The sequence below is a fragment of the Grus americana genome, chromosome 2, assembly GCF_028858705.1.
Source record: "Grus americana isolate bGruAme1 chromosome 2, bGruAme1.mat, whole genome shotgun sequence".
Lineage (NCBI taxonomy): Eukaryota > Metazoa > Chordata > Aves > Gruiformes > Gruidae > Grus > Grus americana.
The window spans coordinates 36204013-36222192 of record NC_072853.1 but is presented as its reverse complement, the minus strand read 5'-3'; the positions used below and the strand labels follow the sequence as shown (position 1 = coordinate 36222192).

Genomic DNA, 18180 nt, shown 5'->3' with positions numbered 1-18180 from the left:
CAGTTGCCATGAGCATTTACACAGAGATGTTCATAGGAATAATATTTTCAGCTTCATCATTTTCATTACTGAAAGGAAAAGCTTAGAATAAGTTCAGCTTTCATGTCTGGCACTCTCACTTGACTTTCAAAAGGAAACACAAATTTAATACTCAGGACTGGAAGACACAGTGCTTAGTGCAACTTCTATACATAACACAAGTTTACTACAACTATCTCAAATTAATTAGACTCATATGATGACATGGGAAAGCATTACTATGGTATTTTGCAGACAAAGAACAGAGACAGATTACGTGGCATGCCTACAGTCATGCAAGGAGTTTGCAGGACAGCCACGGAGAGGATTCATATATCCCAATGTCAGGTCAGTGTCTTAATCACAAACCCCTCCTTGCCACCTAAACATTACATCCAATTAGACAAAGACATCTCAAAGCAGAGAAATTTAGTTTCTTCCTCGCTAAGGTCTTAGATCTTTAAAAAGTGTCAGCAGAGCAATCAGGAAATCTCTACTGACAGTTTGTGCACACTGGGCCAACACAAAGATTTTGGATTAAACACACTGTATGTTGCAGACAGTTAAATTTGTCTTTCAGTTTTGACAGACTTAGGGCTGTTAAAAATAATAATTTTTTAATACTCCTTTATGAACATTGAAACCGAAAGGCAGTACTGAATGACGATAATCTCTGGTTCAGAAGCCCAGCAACCTGCACTCCCCATGGCCAGCCTGTTAGTGATCCCAGTGGTACTTGTCTAGTGTCCCTCCAAGAGCCTCTACAGCTCTGCTAACACCACCATCACGCACCTCATCACAGCCACGTTTATTTTTGTTGGCAGACCTACACAGGTCCTGTGTAACGCTTCTTAGCACTTAATTCACTCAAATGTTACTTTTACACCTAAAAATGACTCGTAGAAAACAAATGTTAACGTACCAAATATATCGGGTTTGGCAGCACCACTTGTTTCTGACAATTCTCTTTGACTTATAAATGTAACTCACAATTTCTCACTGGGGCACAAAACTTACAGGCAGAATAACAACACTCTCTAAACTAGTATCTCACAAGGATTTGTGGTTAAAGATACATAAGCGTGAAACATCGGCCAAGTAACCCTGTATTAAGAACTAAAAAGAAAAAATACTACCACAAGAGGTTTGTGACAGTAAATGCCCTCAGTAATAAAAAGCATGGCAAAAGTTTATAACCCCCTCTAGGTAACAGCAGTAACCACTACATAAAGTCTCCCGCCGAGGAGTCAGTTTGACACGAACTATCCACAACTGCTCAGCAAAACCAAGAAGGATGCGACTTCTATTTCTAGCAGCTGCCTCTAGTCCTGAATACCCTGCGCATGCTTTGGAGGGAATAACATTTTCCTGCTTAGCCATTTACAATGAGAAACTAGAGTGGCACGAAACATCAGTGGTTGAATAAGATGAGTGCAGAAAAAAAAAAAAAAATCCCCAAAAGAGCACTGGCCTTTCGACAAAAACAGCTGAGATCCACAGATTATTATTAGCACAAGCTGACAGTGAATGGGAAGAGAGCCAAAGGTGTACTAGAGCTTAAGGAAAGGACTCAGGATGACCTAAAAAGCATCAGTGTAAATCTGGCATTACTGTGAAATAAGCAAATAGTCACAACGCTCATCAGCAGAAGACAGGTATATAACTGATACGTCTCAAAGTCATTCTGAGAAAATGTTTAACATGCATTTTTAATTTCATGGCAGGTAATATAAGACTTGAAAGCTCAGAGGCACAAATAACTTCTCAGGCGTGAGGTGGTATGATCATGTCATATGTTAACGTCATGTGTTAACCTCAACTGGAAAAAATGACTGTTCTGTGCTGGTAAATGTGAAAACAAATGAGAAGACAAAGGCAAGGAAAGGCAGGTGAGTGGAGGAGTGCTTTCACCTGGAGATAAAAGGAGGGAACAAATGACTTGTCCTTCTTTCCTCCAAACTTCCTGCCTCTCTTACAGTTCAGAGTTACCATCCGCAGCATTTTACTACCCACTCACGCATTACACCACACAGTGCAGTTCCCACCTTCCTCCTCACCTTCACCTTGCTCACCACAGCGTCCTCCTGCACACACCTCGATTGCCATAACATGGGGATAACAGCTGTGAAACATAGGAGATTGGCCATGCTCTGGATAGGAGGTCTCTTGAAATTGTGTTAGATATGATAAATCTGATGGACTAAGAGGCCCAGGGAAACAAAGGTGTTAGTGTGACCCTTCTCACTACACAGTGACAAGCAGTCAACACATCTTGGCATTGCAAGTACAGAGAAGCTATCACACACCCCCCACGACAACAATCCTCACACAGACTGTCTAAACCTTTAACAAAGAAGAGCAGTTAACGTTTTCAAAATACTAAGGTATTACATACTGCTTTCCTTTTGATAACACTTCTTATTCTCTTCCCACTTGTATGCCAAAACATTTCATGGGGAGGTCAAGAAGGGGATAAAATATTTTTGTGGTGTCAAAATAATCCAACTGTCATTGGATTAACTCTTCTCTGGAAGAAGTCTAGGAGACAGCAAAAAGAGGATTTGGAGCTGCGGTATTGCTGGTGTCCAGTCTTCCATTCTTGAATATGAAACAATGAAAATACTCACAAAAGGAGAGGGAATCGTAATTAAAATAAAGACAGTTTCTGTGTCTCCTGCACACTTCTAATTGTAATTTGTTGACCAAGTTGAGCTCATGATCTTATCAGCTGTTCTCAGATCTACCAAACTATGCTAGCACCAGACAGCTAAGGCTCAGTTTTTAGCACCTTTGCCAGCTGAGGATTCACAACTGACTTTGCTAAAGGAATCATGCTGGCTACTTACAACACGTTTTTCTTGAACAGAAGGCAAAAGAGATGGGAAAGATGAGGAATAAAATGGAGGAAGGAAAGTAGTGCACAAGGTAAGAGCAGGACCCCACTTCTTGCACTCCAAGTGACTTGCTCGGGATTTAGCCACAGTGGATAGGAGTAGCAATGCAGACTCTTTTCTGTCCCAAGCTCTAGGATTTATCCGGCAACATTGCAGCAGGCACTGGTTCCAAGAGCACAATGGAGCCAGGCTGGCGGAACTACCCGAGACCTGAGGGTAAACAGATCTCACTGGCTACTGATATTTAACAACAACAGGAATAAAGCCCTATATTAGAGCCAACCTTCGACTAGTGCATCTGTTCAACTGAAAAAAAAAAAAATAGTCACTGGCTTACTTATTAAGGATATTGATTATATTTATTTTTCATTAAAAACCATTAATAGAATCTTTTTTCAAAAAATTAAATTAAGTAATTCAGCTCTTAGAAGCTGCTTTTAGAACAGATGAGTTCACAACTCTAACATTTACTCTTCCATCATATCTTGCTATAAACTAAACTTGTAAGTTCTTTCAGGAACAGCTTGCTTTTCTCTTTCCTCTCTGTGTGCCACCTACCAGAATGGGTCTTTGATCTTGCCCTAGGTATAAAGGATAATAGTATATATTTTTAAAAAAATCACAGAGCTGCTAATTGACTTTAAAATAATATTACATAAATAACGGAATATTTCCAAACATTGTCTTTCCTCGGTTAGTGAGATACAGGCTCCAAAAAGAATGTGAAATACACAGCTGTGAATAGAGTTTTGCTGGAAGGCGATATCTCTCCTATCCCAAAACCTATCTGTCTAACCCTTCCAAGTCAGACCACAAATCAGAACTTTCCCGAATTTTTCACTAGCAAGAGGAGAAGAAAGTTTTGGAGAAGGAGCTTTTAACAAAAAGATTAAGTGACAAAAGAAACGGGGGAGGGGGGGAGGGCAGGTGCCTGGAGCAGGTGTTTCTTACCACCTTGACTATCCGAATGCAAAAGAGAGCTTAAACCCCACTTCTGCCTGATTAGAGCTGGAATTCAAACTGCTCCTCCAAGAAAGCATCTTCCCTCTTGCTCTTCTGGAACGGGTTGCTCTCAAACCTCTCCCTCGGAATATCTGCAGTCCAGTGGGTAGGACACTCGCTCGCAAGGGCGAGGTGTTCAGTCACCTCCCTGCTCCGACCCCAAGCACCATCGCCAGAGAACAGAGTGAAGAAGGGGTGGAATCATATCTTCCTGACTTGCAAATGATGCCGGTGCCCCCAACTATTACGCCCAGTTCACCACAAATTCACAAAGAGTTTCAGTTTCAAAGCTATTCTTTTTTTGCTTTTTTTGACTGAATACATGCAGTAAGAAAGGTTCCGAATGGTTTTGCACCTAAAATTGATTTCATTTTTCCAACCCTTAGTCCATCATTTTGATCTTATAAAAACACACAATTTTTTCCTGCAAATCTTACCTCATTTACCTCTTTAGTTCATCACAGCTATATCAACACTTTTACTACTCACTGTAATGAGCTCTGCTATTCAGCTCATGCATCAAATATGTTGCATACCATGTGAAAAGCAAAATTTTGTCACCTCAATTCTCAGCTGGAGAAAGGAGTTCTTTCTAGTGACAGTCTGTTCGGCTTAACTGTTCAAACAACTCTTTCTAACAACAACAAAAAGCTTTACTCAGATCTCACCCTAGCGCTGTACTGTCACATCTGCACAGAATATAAAACCTCCCACTGTAAAAGTTATCACGGGACAGTAAGTTCTGTTCTCAGTCATTGGCACATAATACAAAAGCTTTACACATCGTCACAGGGTGCTCTGGTCTCATGTGGAACACTTCTGAGAAACAAAAGAAAAACCCCAAACTGGAAAATCTCACACAGATAAAGGAGATTCATAAAGAGAACCTGTTGCTTCAAATAATAACAAATACTTTGCTTGTTTTGCAGCTTCATTTCCATGGTTATTTATGCTGTAAGGAAATGGCCTCAAAAATGCTGCCTACATACCATAGTTTTGTGACCTAATTCCGATGTAGTTTGGAGGGTTCACCTTCAACAAAACAGGCAGGAAGATAAAATTCAAAAATTATTCATCCTGGGTGTTTAAAAATGCTTCAGGGATGTTGAAATATCCTGTTGTTGTTGTTTTGGCGATGACAGAAAGAGAAGTCCCATTGCCTGCGTGGCTCAGTTTTGCGTTTCGAAGAGCCGGTTGTATTCAGCGGTGTCAGCAGTGAGAAGGCGGTAGCAGGGCATCTGCCTGGGCAGGAGACACCACTACCTTCTCTGCCTTAGACGTGAGCGAGACTACGGCTGCCCACCTACAGGAACCAAATCTCCAAAATCTTTCAAGAGCATGTTAGACAAACTAAAGAGGTTTCTAGGCTTCTATTTAAATTTTTTGTAAGCTTGTGTGGGAGATGACTTTCTGAAATGTACAATTAAACAACAAAAAAGAACTAAACCAATACTCGCATTAGGAGGGCTTTGATTGACTCCTGTAGCATACAAACCAGGAAAAGTTACTAACCAACTATTATATTCTAACACCAGGAATATTTTTTGTTTCATTTCCTAAGAAATACGAAGAGGTTCCAAAGGTGCAAGCATGCATTCAGTCATGTTACCAGACATGCTCACAGTACTCACAGTTGGCACAGTAAGTATGCTTCAAATAATACATAACTTCTTGGAGGTTATGAATCTTGACCTGGAAGTCAACATGCAATTCATCCCTCACATTTTCTGGGTTTGTATTTTTATACATAATACATGTGATCCATAGATCTCATTAAATCAAGTATTTATATATATAAAATAACAAACAACAATTATAAGAATGATCTGCAACAGTACATTCACTCTGTACTCTGCAAAGATGACAAGAGTACAAAAAGACAAAATTACTAAACAGGAGAAGACAAGACTAATAAAATAAAAAGACACTGCAAGGAATTCTGATGCTCGGACAAGGCCTCTAGTGCCATTTTAGATGTTCTAGATACCTGCACAGGACTAGCTGACCTGTGCAGAGCTGCAGAAGACTCTGCTGGAGCAGATGCTGAGGGTCCAAAGACATTATACAGGCTGAGCACCACACATTGCCGCTAAATACCTGAAACTGGAAAAGGGCTTAAGTTCTGCAGATTCAAATGCAAACCCAGGAGAATGCAAGACCAAAAAAAACCCTGAAGAACCATTTTCTATTGGCTCAGATTAATGTAAAACTTCATGGAAAACATGCGAAAACCCAACATTTGCCTGTGGTAATAAAGGAATGCTCAGTCAAGACAGGATGCTTGCAGAAAAGCTAAATTTGCTTGATACTCGCTATGCAAGAAGAGAAGACCCTGACAGCTCTACATCAAAGCATTAGCAGAGGAAGCTTTGGGGCAAATTAACAAAATGAAGAGGCACAAAACACCCAGACTGAAGAGTTCACCCAGGAGCTCTAAAACAATGGAAGCATGATCAAATCAGCTGCTATAATAAACAAGGGTATTGGTAGGCACACGGGAATATGACGTAATGGGGAAGAGAAAGCATGGCTTTGTAAAGAGAAGTCATAACTTCAAGATTACTAGCATTTCTGTAAGGAGTTAATGATTATTTGGATAAGGATGATTTGGTTAATGTGGTATATTTAGATTTCTGCAAAGCTCTCACAAGCCAAAAGCTCTTAAACAATTTGTCACAAGGTAAAATAAAAGGTCTGTCATTAATTACTATTTAAAGGATGGAACAGAATAAGTGGGCAGTTTTAACAACATTACTAGTGGAATTCCAAAGCGACCTGCTCTATTAAGCATAAATACCCTGGAAAAGATGGCAAACAGCAAGGTTATAAATTTACTAAACTACTCGGGCCAGCTCACAGTAAAGCTGCCTACAGAGAACTGGCATCACGGTGACTACACACGACAAGCGCCAGTGAATTCTGTGTTGATAAATGCAAAGTAAAAGACAACTCAAACTGAGGATGGGCAAGGATAAGTACTAAATTAACTACTGTTCCCAAGGAAGAGATCTTGGAGCTGTTGCCAATAATTTTCTGAAAAAAACAGCTCAGTGGCCAATGGCAGTCAAAAGGGTGGATATAGTGTCAAAAATTATTAGGGAGGAAACACAGAGTAAAGCAGAAAACATAAAGCCAGAGTGCTCACTTCTTGAATCTCTTACACAAAGCTCAGCAGCAGCCTCAGGAAAAACTGAGGCTCTTCAGCTTGGAAGAGACACCCAGTGTCGTGAAAACAACAGAAGTCTACAGAATCAGGAATGAGACTGCAGGACGTGAACAGAAATTGATAATTCTTTATTTCTCATGTCAGGAAAACTTAACACCCCCATGTTTTTGCTGCAGTTATTAGGCAGCAAGCCTAAAACAACAAAAAGACTTTCTTAGAAAACGCATAATTAACTTGTGGAACTCATTGCTACAGAGGCCTAAAGCATAAACATGTCCAAATAAAAGAAGTTCATGAAGGACAGTATTGACCACAATGGTTTGGATGTATCTTCCATCCTATCAAAAGCAGGATTTGCTCTATTTCTCCTACTCTCTTTAAATGTCTGCCGCTAGTCCCTGTGAGACACAGAACAACAAAGTTACGCTGTCTAACCCAATGTAGTGGCACTTGCATACCTCTTGCTCCTCTCGGCCAGTCCAAATCCGAGCGTTCTTCAAGTTGTCATACAAGGCTCCTGTCTTCCTCTCCAGCCCCAAAAGTGTTTGCTTCTGAGTAGCTATTATCTTTAACTCTCCTTAGCCAGACCAAAACACTGACAAATTAATTATACTCATCAGAGGTAATTATTTTACTTAAAACTGCAGATGGAAAAGAAATTGAGGAGATGGAGAGTCCAGCTACCAAGAAGTGCAATATATTCTTTGCTCCTGATGACCACAAGCGTATGCAGTACTGGCAAATAAGACAGCCTTTGAGCAACAATAAACAAGACGAGCTAAGAACAGAAAGAGCTGGTGTCCAGTGCTGCCAGGATTTGGCAGCGTTCTTGTCTTCTGTTTATAGAAAGTATAATGGCAGCATGCAGCCCTTCCAGGGACTGAGCAGAGGATTTATGCAATGCCTGCACTATATAAACCTGCTTGATGCGCCACTTAGCTTTTACAATGCTTTACTAAAACCAGAGACAAATAGAACATCGACCTTACACCTTCTCCCTTTCCAAAATATTATTGCAAATGACACGAATCTGATGTGCCTATCAGCCTACCACTAAATATACCTTGTTCTCAAAACTCCTAATGCTTCCAACTACAGTAGAAAAATAGAAGTGAAACAGGCCATCCCTAAATTTAGACTCTTTTTTCATGTACAAATAACTGAAGGTGAAAGCAAGGCATATAAGCATTTAACTAGTTGATTCTGAATACAGAGATACTTTTAGATCTTTTAAATTATTTACAGGCCTAAAAGGGTGGTCAAACATGAAAAATATGTCCAATTATTAAGAACAAAAATAAAATAAAAAATAGATCATGCTTACTTTCCTAAAAATATCAACAGTACTAAACACGCATTCAGCAAGAACAAATGCCTGAATCTACAAGCACCTAAGCAGTGTTTACACCAAAAGCTATCTCTCTTTTAATCCCCATTCTCATTTTGCCCAAATGTAACACATCTTATATTTTAAAATTACTTTGCTGCGTAAGGACAGTGTGAAAGTGTGCCTGAAATGACTTACTCTCCTACTTGCTCCTTTTAAAACAGATTGAGAAAAAAAAATAAGCAATTTTTTATCTTCAAGCAATTCCATTGATTGACTCATGACCATTAACAACATTTATAGCTCTGTAAATTATAATCAGGATAATCAAATCCTGTGCTTCGGGGTATGAGCTGATCACCATAGGAGCTGGGAAGAAATTTTCTCCCATCTGCTGCACTGCACAGTTGCATAGGTGCATTGTTGGTACGATGGAAAGTTCACCCTGTGTGAATGCTGGTGGCAGAATATAAGGCTTTGAATGCCAAAAATGTCAGAATGACAAATTCTGTGTGATTGATGAGAAATCCCTATGAAGCCTCCCCAGTCGCTACCAGGCTCTGCTGCTGTGCTATGTGCACGGACCGCGAGACCAGCGAGTCTATGACTTCCAGGACAGTCTAGACAACACAGCTAAAGCAAGGCAGACAGAAATAGAGAAGCATCTCTTTCCTCTAAACTCTGAATTTTAATTTCTCCTGTTGTAAACAGGTCCTTGACTGACTAATCTTACCCCCAGCAAATATAATTTGATTTTACTGTAGCCATATATGTAAACATAATATGAGAAAATCATGGCATTAACATTATTAACTACTAACAAAATTATATTCCTCAAGTAAAAGCTGGAACATAACTTAATTTAATCTAATACATTCCATGCACACAGACACACACAGACACACATATATACACTCACACCAAAATAACATTAATTTAAACATCATGTTTCTGAAATCCACTAATCTGAGGTCAGTATATATAAGATTGAAAACTGCACTTAAACAGGATTTCTCTGTCATTCTATCACATTTGTCTGTTACCATAGGACAATACTAAGCACAGATATTTCAGAGAAATCTGAAATCAGGAGAAATTTATATTTCAATATCCCATGTAAAATAACAAAGTAAAACTAGGAGTTTGCTGTGCACGCAGGAGCGATACCAGCAATAGCTGTAGCCCAACCAAGTACCATAGAGCTTTAAGTGCCAACTTTAAACTGCCAACTTAAAATCGCTATCCATAAAGTTATCGGGGGACACACGCGAGCCCCACACCAACGCTCTGCAGACCCCTAAGCCTGTAACCTCACTGCGAGCACGCAGGAGATGGCATTTACCCTCTCCCTTAACCATGAGTGTTATATCTGCACACGAACCACCGACGATGTCAGAAGGAAAAGCTTGAGTTGGTGACCAAAATCCTTGCCAAAATACTGTTTTAATGAAACATACTTCTATTAAGCACGGGTAGAGAAGCTTCACTACTGGCTTAGTGCTTCCTCCTCACAGACAACACTCTTTCTGCTAGGAGGCTCCAGCTTCTCTGTGAGTCAATGTCATGGGGACAAAGCTGAGACCTGGAGTTGGTCTGTGTCATTAGTGTTGCTAAACACAGGGTTGGACCTTTCAAATAAATCTGCATGGTAAATTTGAGACAAAAATCACAGGAGCGTGTCTCTAAAGAAATTGCTGAAATCCATGAGATTGCTCCATACTGGCTTGAAGATACACATTCAAGCAGCTGAACATGAGGTACCTGATCTGTAATGTTTTAATTTTGTTCCTAAATGTTCACATTCTCTCTCTCTCTCTCCGTAGAAGTGTTCATAGAAAATTGTGGGCTTACGTATACTTAAAAATACTTCCCCTTTGTGTCTGCAAGACTACTTTAGACTAGAAAACTCACTTAAAAATTATATTAGTCTCCACATTTATGTGACTGGCACCAGGGCAGGGAGTGTAAGAAAACAGGTATGGCACGGAAGTCTTGGCATCTGAGTGAGTACCCCAGCTTTTGAAGCAGCAACAGAAACACATCCTTCTAATTAAAAATGATTGTTTCAAAAAAAACAGTATGTACTTAAGAACAGTGTTTCAGGTAGTTCACATAATATTGCATAGATACGCTCTGTACTAAAGTTTTGTTATAAAAGTGAAATTCGAAAAACAGCCTAGGTATGTGCACGTATAAGTAAAGCAGTGTGCGTATGTGTGGGTGTGTAAATACTATATACCCAGATGCAAACCCTCAATGCATTGAGTAAACCTCAGCTCTATACCTTAGTACTCAATTCTGAGTCTGGTTACCTTCCGGATTGCTAAGTCTTTCTAAATTAGAACAAGCAATTTCTCTTTGTTTTACCTAATATTTGAAAATGGCAAAAAAGTCCCATGGGTCACTGAAAATTATCCCTTCATTCCTGCCGCCTGTTTCAAGTCAGTCAAAACATTCCAGACTTCAAAAGGGGGCTTTGCCTGCTTAGGCCATTTTGGTGTCCTTCTATGGCCGGCCTATGAGGGATTGGTTATTTGGATAAATTAGTTTGTGGAGCCTGCTGGCCTTCTAGAAGACCTCAGTGTCTGACTGCAAATTAGTTCTACCGAACATATAGAAATCCCTGGGCAGACGAGAAGAAATAAATGGTGATAAAATCTAATACTACGATGTTTGTAATGCGATTTTATTCTGCTCTGTAGCTTGTAAGCAAAGCTAATGTTGAATTAAAAATTTTAAAATATAAAAATGTCCATGAAAGCACAAAATCAGATCAGTATCCGAGTCACAGCCGAGAAGGCTGGATGCCAACTTTAAAGTTAAGCTTCCAGCAGGAATCTTTTACAAGAACAAACAAAAAACCTCCTGGTTTTCCACAAAATCAAGTAGGTATTTACATTACGGATGCACCCCCGCTTAAGCCAGGAAGTCACACAGTTGAATTCTGCTGGAGCTTGGGCTGTGAATAAACTGCTATGCAGTCTTTTAGTGCATAGTTGTACAACTGCCTAAGGAGAGTTTATCCTTAAGGAAGAAAAGTCAGACAGCCAAAACTAACAAACATGGCTCCTCGAGCGGAACAATGGTCCAGAAGACCTAGTAAAAAAGAAAATAAACTTCGCTGGCAGTTTGTTTTTTACTGTTAAGGGCTAAGCTACAACTTCATCAAGACTTTCAAGAAGGGACTTCATGCAGAACAGTATGCATGCATGTGCTGGAAACAGTCAGATGGATTGTGTATTTTTTATATACCCATTATATACCCATTTTTATAAGGTGATCTAAACATGCCTCACGCCATAACAAAGACAAAGATTCACCTCTCTGAGGAAAAGAGGGTTTGTAGCTAAGATCAGTGGTGGTATGTGTTGATGAACCCAAACGAAATCCCTGCAAGGTCTCCATCCTGCTCCTAAAGCTGAGACCATAAGGTCAGCGCTGATGTGTGCGTGCGGAAAACGCACTAAGAGTTCTGCTGGTGGTGGGATTAGTTTCCAGTATCATTGGCAGAAAATTACAAACGCTCATTAAATATAAGAGTTACAATGAATGCTGTGTTTAGGCTCTGGTTCTGCAAAGGTGAATATGCCCAACACTACGAGCTGTGGGTCGGAGTACTTGTGTCAGTGCTGCAAGCATCGTTGCCTACGGCACTGCAGGGTTTCTGCCACCGATTAGGAAAAGTACATTTTAAGCAACAAGAATTCCTCCATGGTGTTATTGCAAACCCAGCTGAATGAATAGTTTGTAGTGAATAAGGTATGCTCTTCGAACTGCCCACAAACAGCTTACAATTTTCAGGAGTATTTTCACTAAAATGTTTTTAAAGAAACAATTCTACTAATAGTTCCTGATTGAGCAGTTACCATAGACTGCCTAGCAGCAGCTCATTTCAATTTGAGGAATTTAAATACATCAGCTAGTTCCGGCTGTTCATTATTTTTGACACTTCCCAAGTGTTATAAGTGGGTTTTGTGGCTTATGTTTCCAATATCCTACCAATTGCAGATAGAGAGGGGAAGGGGAGTGGGAAGGGTGCGGGCGATTACATTTTATAGGCTCAGCTACGGATTGCAGTTGCATGGTGCTTGTTGGTTATTGCCTTGCAGAGCTTTCCAAAAAGAAAGCGCGTTACACATTTCTTCAGAATAGCAAGGGAATGCAGAAGGGAGTGCAGTGCTGTCCCAGCCTTTGAGAGAAACTGAGGTAGCACCAATATACATGATTTTCACAGGTGACGATGCTATGAGTTTTCAACCAAAGGTAAAATACTTGTATTTTCACCCATTTTCCTCATAGACTTTGTTCCCTAATGTGACAGCACGACAAACATGCCGTCGATGACACTGTTCAAACCCGGAGGCCGTGGCTGGCTGTCACCAGCCATGCCCGCAGGCACTGCCGTGCCACCTCCGCGGCGGCGGCCCCTGAAACAGCTTCCGGGCTGGAGAGTCACGCTGCCAAATCCCAGCTTGCCCTGAAACAAAATGAACTTTCTAGCCTTTTTGGTAGTGAAGATAACCTTGAAAATGTGAAGAGAGTGTAATCTGATGCCTCAGTAAGACTGCAAAGAGCTTGAAACAAAGACGGAGAGATGTGAACTGCCCCAGCCATCTCTCTCTGGGCCCCATGGACTCAGCATTTCTGTGGTCGTGGAGTCTGGCGTTTTTCCAAGATTCCACAGAATCTCGCATGTTTGCTGCAAAATTCATTATTTTGCTGCAGCCAGGTGCTGGATGTTTTTTGGTTTGGGTTCCCCCCCCTCTCCCCCCCTGCCTTTTCTTTCTCAAACCAGCTACTCGCTCTGCATCTTTCCATTAGCGGATGTAGGAGGTGAATTTTTGGTGCAAGTGCCGCTCTCTGATACATGGCATGGGGTAAGCAGGAGAGTGGTGTCCAGCAAGGAGCAGGGAGGAGCAAGAAGTTGGAAGTATGCAGCCAGGCTGCCCAGAGCACCGACCGAAAGCTGAGGTTTGGGGGCTGCGGGAGGAATTGGAGAAGATTAACTGCTGAAGCAGACTACGAGCACCTCCTTTCTTGGCTCATTGGGTACTTGGCTCATTGGGTATACACTGTTTGGATCTAACTTGACTGCTGAGGGCCTCAGAGTCTTCGCTCTGTTTTCCAGACAGGCGAAGTCCATCATCAAAAATACTCGATGCTGAAAATACTTCTTGGTGTACAATTTTGCAATGAAAATTTTCAACTGTAAGTCCGGACGGGGCAGGAATGAAAGATATTTAATGCTATGTAATAATCTAATACTGCAACCAAAGAGAGACTGACGGGGAACAAATACCCTCCCAAATACTCCCATAGGGTATAGTAATTGCGGAAAACATGCCAATATTTACTTGTGAAAACTTCCTTTTGCTGAATCTTGCAAATGAGCAAAAATATACATTATTTTAAAAATCAATAGCCAAATTAAATAAAATAGAATGCCTTCTTACCTCTACAATGCCCTTTTGGAGACTTTTTAAAAGTTGCCATTAGAGTACCTCTAACACATGTGTGAATATACCTCAAGCATATCAAGCCAGAATCTTCTGATTATCAGGGTTTGTCATGTTTCTGGGGCTTCTAGAGGGTTTCTAGGGCAATACATTTATGCCAATGCCAACTTTGGGACTGTCAGAGATTTAGCCTACCACAAATATAAGCCACAATAATTTTACATCAATTTTTTTAAACCAATTTGGTATAAGGTGTACTGCAAGCCATTGTCAGTTTCCTTACAATCAGATTTTCTCTAACATCCAAACTGAGTTCTCCACGTCAAAAACATTTAAAACAAGATGTGATTTTTTTTTTCTTCTCAGGTGTGTGTGAGCAGTGGGATTCATTGCAAACGACTGGCAGGCAGAAAAGCCCCCTCAGGATGGTGAAGAACAGGGCTTATAAACTGAAACAGAGATTGGAGCACTAGTATATCAAATCTGGCATGAGATGGCACCCTACGCATGGCACTTCAAATGTAAACATGTTAGCTATGTACCAGACTTGCAGATTTCAGTAGCAAGCCAAACAATACTACTCGGCTGGTGTTTGCTCCAAAGTCAGTCAAGTGAAGAAGTACATCTACAGAAGGGTCAGTGAGGTGAGCGGCACAGCATTTGGACAGTCTTTGAGTTGAAACAGCCCAGTCATTGAGGCAGCCCAGTTGTAGGAATAGAATAGAATAGAATAGAATAGAATAGGAATGGAATGGAATGGAATGGAATGGAATGGAATGGAATGGAATGGAATAGAATAGAATAGAATAGAATAGAATAGAATAGAATAGAAGTATTTCAGTTGGAAGGGACCTACAACAATCATCTAGTCCAACTGCCTGACCACTTCAGGGCTGACCAAAAGTTAAAGCCTGTTGTTAAGGGCATTGTGCTAATGCCGCTTAAACACTGACAGGCTTGGGGCATCGACCACCTCTCTAGGAAGCCTGTTCCAGGGTTTGACCACCCTCTCGGTAAAGAAATGCTTCCTAATGTCCAGTCTGAACCTCCCCTGGCACAGCTTGGAACCATTCCCACACGTCCTATCACTGGATGCCAGGGAGAAGAGCCCAGCACCTCCCTCTCCACTTCCCCTCCTCAGGAAGCTGCAGAGAGCAATAAGGTTGCCCCTCAGCCTCCTTTTCTCTAACTAGACAAGCCCAAAGTCCTTAGCTGCTACTCACAGGACATGCCTTCCAGCCATTTCACCAGCTTTGTTGCCCTCCTCTGGATGCATTCAAGGACCTTCACATCCTTCTGTAATTGTGGGCCCCAGAACTGCACACTGTACTGAAGGTGAGACCGCACCAACGCTGAACCCAGTGGACAATCACCTCTTTTGACCGGCTGGTTACGCTGTGTTTGATGCACCCCAGGATGCGGGTTGCCCTCCTGGCTGCCAGGGCACCCAGATCCCTTTCTGCAGGGCTGCTCCACAGCCACTCCTCTCCCAATATATACTTGTGCCTGGCATTACTCCATCCTAGGTGCAGAATCTGGCATTTGGACTTGTTAAATTTCATCCCATTAATCACCACCACTGCTCCAATCTATCTAGATCCCTCTGCAATGCATCTTGTCCCTCCAGAGACTCAAGAGCACCTCCCAGTTTATCACTGAGATTTCTGCTTCACTGACAAATTGGGCTGAAATCAACAACCAATTTATTACTACAGAGATGCAAATTAAAAATAACCCACCACTTACAAAGATTCAAGAACTCTTACGTCAGCTCAATAAAATATGAGTGGAACATCTTTAATGGGTGCATATATCATTAGCAAACAAGCTTCAAAGCCTTTTTTGGACTTGGAAAGAAAGAAACTGAGCATCAGTGACTTTTTCAGGCAGGGTAAATACACTGATATCCTCTGTCTAGCCAGCCTCAGATTTGTGTTATGCTTCTTTCTCAGGCACCTAGTAAAAGAAAGGCAGGAGCAGATGGAACATTCAAGTTTGCAAGCACAAGTTTTCAAGTCCGTTCCTACAGAATGTGAACCAAATACATGATGGTACCATTAAGACCATTTCTCCAGATAACGAAAGTGTTGCTTAGATGCTAAAATCCCCTCTCAGCTATATGAACATAATAGAGAGCAGAAGTTAGCCTACTGGGCTTACCGTGGTATCCTCTTGTGCACATTAACACCGATGGACTGCATTCCCATATGAAACATCATCCTCTTTCTCATCTAACAGAGAAATCTTGGCCAAAGACAGTGGCAAAGGACCTACTCCTCTACTCTCTCATACTGCTGTCTGATAAACTGTTTTCATTTTCCTTTCTCCTTCTCCTGGTACTTCCTCTGTTGTCCATCTAGCTCTATTTCCCCAAAACATTACACACTTTCAATTCTCAGCTGCTGACTAAAGCTCCTCCCTTACCCATATGTACCTGAAATTGCTTCCACAGCATAGTTTGCATTGACCAGTTCTAAAATTAAAGTACCTTTCAACTGGCACTTGTAGAAAAGATTTCCTTTTTTCCTGTGGACTACCACCAGGTTTTAGGAGTTGCTGCATGTGTTTGGGCTCTTAAATCCCAAATAGCTTTTAGTTTCTGTGTTGTAAGTGCAGGGTGTTAATCTATCCCTCACCCTCTCTTTCTTTCTTGCGTGCACACACACAGAGCAGAATAAACAAATCCACCGCTCACACCATTTTCTTTATTTTCACTAAGACTATTTTGCCTTCTGACTACTGCTTTTAAGAAATCTCCATGTTGGTCAACTGACTGTTGCAAATACAGCAGTCTGTCCAATTATGAATGAATTAAAGAGAGGCCTAATTGCAGGATTTGATTCCCCAGTTTACTACCGCAGTTTTAAACCTATCCAATGACAGGGCAATCAGAAGAGTCACAGCCCACAGTGGTACTTCTGCCCTGTGCCATATACCTTTGGGCTCTCCAGTCCTCACCGTTACAGAAGCTTGAGTGCTTGTGCAAGCAGCAAGGCTGTTCAGCAGTTGCTGGTTTAGATTTTGATAATCCTGATAGCATCCATGACTACCACCCACTTGGGTAACGCAAAGGGAAATTCTGAGCAGATGAAGTGTTTTACAGGCTCTCTGGACTAAGTGGTGAAAAGAAGGAATGGAATGAATAACCCCAACAGGAGTGCTGGTGGTGCCAAACCATGAACAAATATTTCCCTTAATACTCCTGTTATGTTAAGTGACAGTTACATTTGTCATTACATACAGCTCCAGCATGTGATTACCCAACCCAAACCCACTGCAGCACACGAAGCCCGGGCTATGCCGGGCATACAGAGAGGCAGTATTGCAGTGGAAGCCGCAGAAAATCCCAGCAGCTTCGGGAAAAGGCTTTTCATGCATAGAGGAAAGCCTGATGCCGAACAGAATGAGGACCGGGCTTGGGTGGTGCTGAAAGCTCTGGGACTGCAACTGCAAAGAGGACCATCCCATCCCTGTTTAGCACCAGTCGGTAACCATGGCCACCCCTTTCTCTAGGAGTAAATTGGTCCTTTTCACACATAAATACCCAAACGTACACATAGAGACAGGCTGTGGAACAAATGAACATTGGAAAATAATCAAAGCCATATTGCTTCAGACAGTAAAAACGACACTGGGCGAGAAGTGTAACAAAAACACGCAACACAACAGGCTTATTATTAGGTGGCTTAGTTCTTTCTGCTCCGTTGCTATGTGAAAAACTAACACAAGCATCGGGGAAACTGGATATTCAAGGGGAGGAGTGAGAGATGGTGCAGAGTATTGTCAAATGTAGAAAATAAACCAGAAAAAAATGCAGGAAATACATCTAATCAAATTTACTAAATAATAGGTTTTGGAGTTATTTTACAACTAGTAAAAATAAGGCAATTTCAACGTGCACCGTTTCTGCTAAAACAATCCAGAATAAAAACATATATGTTGCATTTTGATGTTCACTGAGTGCCAAGAATGATATCACAAACTAAACTAACAAATCCATAACACACACTAATCATTTGATCGTACATGAAATATTATTAACCACGTCTGATAATTTGCAAAATTTCTTACTATTGTGACTTTATAAACGGGCATTTACAAAAAACAACAATGCTGCTAAAGATTTTTTTTAAGAAACGCAAATTTTGCTACTGTTCATAAGACTTGGCAGCTAGGAGTTACACCCGCTTCTCCCAGAAGCAATATTTGCATATATTCACGCAGGCAAAGAGAAGCAACTTCAATCAACAAGATGAAAACTCTCTAATAGATCAAAATGCTAACAATATAAATGCAGCAAGCCAAATATTTCTTAAA

General features: G+C 41.0%; 1 protein-coding gene across 1 annotated transcript in view; it reads right to left on the bottom strand.

Annotated features, from left to right (window-relative positions):
• EYA1 (EYA transcriptional coactivator and phosphatase 1) overlaps positions 1-7644 on the bottom strand; it is a 146006-nt gene extending 138362 nt beyond the window's left edge. The window contains exon 1 of the mRNA XM_054815777.1: positions 7539-7644. The gene's annotated coding sequence lies outside the window, so the exon portion shown is untranslated. The remainder of the gene's footprint in view (positions 1-7538) is intronic.
• Positions 7645-18180: the final 10536 nt, after the last annotated feature.